Raw genomic sequence first — 3,434 nt, 5'->3', positions numbered from 1 at the left:
GATGATTTGGTTTATGCGAAGGTTGGTAGGGTGGAAGGTGAGCACCAGGGACGTTCTGTCCTAGTTACGGTTGGAGGGGTGGGGTCTGAGGGCGGAGGTGCGGGATGTGGATGAGATGCGTTGGAGGGCATCTTCAACCACATGAGAAGGGAAATTGCGGTCTCTAAAGAAGGAGGCCACCTGGTGTGTTCTATGGTGGAACCGCTCCTCCTGGGAGCAGATATGGCGGAGGTGGAGGAATTGGGAATACGGGATGGCATTTTTACCATGGGTTTGTAAAAATGTTGATGTCAAGTCGGTCGTCATTAATGGAGATGGAGAGGTCCAGGAAGGGGAGGGAGGTGTCAGAGATGGTCCAGATGAAGTTGAGGTTGGGGTGGAATGTGTTGGTGAAGTTGATGAACTGCTCAACCTCCTCGTGGAAGCACGAGGTGGCACCGATGCAGTTATCAATGTAGCAGAGGAAGAGGTGGGGAGTGGTACCAGTCAGCACAACATCAGGGCCAAACGGCCTGGACTGTGCTGTACTGTTCTATGTTTCAAGGGAAAATAACCTCTCTGCATCTCCTCTGTCAAGCTCCCAAAGATCTTAAATGTTCAATAAGGTTGTCTCTCACTCTTCAAAACTCCAATGAGTACAGCCCCAACCTGTTCAACCACAAGTCAGTCCCTCCATACCTGGCATTAGCCGAATAAACTTTCTCTGGATTGGGTCCAATGCCAGAATATCATTCCTTAGTTAAGAGGCTCAAATTGTTCACTGTATTTAAGCTATGGTCTGTTTTTATATAACTTGCTAGTTTACACTCAAAGGTTATTTTCTTCCTCTTTATTAAGTTTTGGCCATTTTTTTATTGGTTTTTAAAACATTCCCCTGACTATCCTGATCTATATGAAGATTAAAGTCACCCATGATTAATGTACTGCATTTGTTATATGACCTCATTAGCTTTTGACTTACTCTGTCCAACTGTACAGCTACTATTAGGGGGTCCTAGACTACTGTCTCCTAGCTCCACCCTCATGGATTCTGTGTCTTCTGAGTCAAGATCATTTCTAACTAACACACTCGCCCTGTCTTGTGAACAATTTCACCCATCCCATTCCTCTTACCTGTCCTTTTGAAAAGCCCCATTCCCCCTGGATGTTCAGTTCAGAGCTCTGATCTCCTTGTGACTATGACTCGGTAACAGCTTCGAGATCAGACCCATTAACTTCCATTTGTGCTGATAATTCCCTTATTCAGAATAATTATGCTCATTCAAGTAGAGGACAATTCATTTTGTCTCATTACCTTTTAACTGCCCTTTGCACCTATTTGCCATGCTTGTTTTATGCCTGTAGACTGTAGAGGCCATTCTGCCCATCATGTCTGTATCATCCCTCTGAAGACCATCCCATCCTATCCCTGTAACCCCATGGTTAACCCACCTAAGCTGCACTCCTTTGTACACTCTGTCCCATCCTGTGTCTCCCTGGCTGTCACTGTCTGCAATGCTGCCTGATCCTTTTGATTTGCCCTCCTCTTGAATTCTCCATCCTCTTTTTCCCCATGTGTGAACCCTGTCAGAGAGAGCTCTCTGTTTGACCAGATGCTGAATATAAGTGGAGGTGATGAGGTGCATTGAATGACAGCAGGCAGGCTCCTTCCTGGAGAAGTGAATGGGTTAAACTGACAGGAGCTTTCACATTGCTCACACACTGACACAGCAGCACAAATTCCCAAGCAGAGCACTGAGCTCCAAGACGTTAGGAGATAGGGTGAAGGGAGTGTGCAAGTGTCTCGCAGATGGAGGACAATGTTGGTCAATGTGAGGTCATCCATTTTCAGATGAAGGATGGGAAAAATTTCTGGCTGTAACAGGCTGCTCCTTTTTTGAGGTATTTTCAGTGTTGGAGGTGATTTCCTCGAATTCCCAGGAGCAGCAATTACTGTGTTATATGCTGTTGCATTGTTTTGGAACTTTGAAGAAAAAAAGTCAAAACAACAGCAGGTTTAAAAGGGAGAAGAGCAGATAAAGGAAACATATGGTGAGGACAGTGCAGGAGAGAGAGAGAGAGAGAGAGAGAGAGAGAAACCCACACTGCTATCTGACACAGCAGTGAACCTGCATAGTTACTGCCTTTGCTATTTTTGAATTCATGTATCGTTGGACATCGGAGTGCATCTGGGAAAATTAATAAACAGTGAAATTCACAGAGGAACCTATTTGGGAGAGGTCACAGCACAGGATCAGATCAGTGGATAGTTTTAAGTATGGCCATACAGTACGTCTGCAGTAGTGAACAGAACGGGCTATTTCTTCATTATACGTTTTATTGAGATATGTCTAGATTAAACTTAAAAATATAAGCCATAAGTATTACGTTAGCCTGGAGCAGTGTTTTGTAGAGGAATAAGCTGGCGCTATTTTCGGTGTCTGTAGATTGAAAGAAGCAAAAATGGCCTTTAATAGAGTGATATGTTCTTCCTGTCAGATGTGGGAGTTTAGGGAGCGTTTACGGGATACTGAGGATTATATCTGCAATAAATGCTGTTGGTTGAGAATCCTATCAGATCGAAAGGGGATGTGATGGACGGCAGTTATAGGAAGGGGGGAAAGTCTCAGATACAGTCATATAGATGGGTTAACTCCAGGAAAGGTAAGAGAGGTAGGCAGCTAGGGCAGGTGTGTTCTGTGGCTATACCCATTTCAAACAAGTATGCTGTTTTGGAAAATATAGGGGTGATAGATTCTCAGGGGAACGTAGCACGAACAGCCAAGTTTCTGGTATTGAGACTGGCTCTAATGCATCAAGGGGTACGTCGGCTTCCAAAAGATCAATAGTGTTAGGGGACTGAAAAATATGTTGCTGGAAAAGCGCAGCAGGTCAAGCAGCATCCAAGGAGCAGGAGAATCGACGTTTCGGGCATAAGCCCTTCTTCAGGAATGAAGAAGGGCTTATGCCCGAAACGTCAATTCTCCTGCTCCTTGGATGCTGCCTGACCTGCTGCGCTTTTCCAGCAACACATTTTTCAGCTCTGATCTCCAGCATCTGCAGTCCTCACTTTCTCCTGTGTTAGGGGACTGTCTAGTTCGAGGTACAGACAGACATTTCTGTGGCCAGCAGCGAAAAATCAGAATGGTGTGTTGCTTCCCTGGTGCCAGGATCAAGGATGTCTCAGAGAGGGTGCAGAATATTCTCACGGGGGAGAGGGGCCAGCAGGAGGTCATTGTCCACATTGGAACCAATGACATAGGAAGGGAAAAGGTTGAGATTCTGAAGGGAGATTACAGAGAGTTAGGCAGAAATTTGAAAAGGAGGTCCTCAAGAGTAGTAATATCTGAATTACTTCCGGTGCTACGAGCTATTGAGGGCAGGATTAGGAGGATATAGCAAATGGCTGAGGAGCTGGTGTATGGGAGAAGGATTCACATTTTTGGATCATTGGA

The sequence above is a fragment of the Chiloscyllium plagiosum genome, chromosome 30, assembly GCF_004010195.1.
Source record: "Chiloscyllium plagiosum isolate BGI_BamShark_2017 chromosome 30, ASM401019v2, whole genome shotgun sequence".
In the NCBI taxonomy this organism is placed as follows: domain Eukaryota; kingdom Metazoa; phylum Chordata; class Chondrichthyes; order Orectolobiformes; family Hemiscylliidae; genus Chiloscyllium; species Chiloscyllium plagiosum.
The sequence above is the reverse complement of the archived record's forward strand: the minus strand, read 5'-3'. Positions refer to the sequence as shown.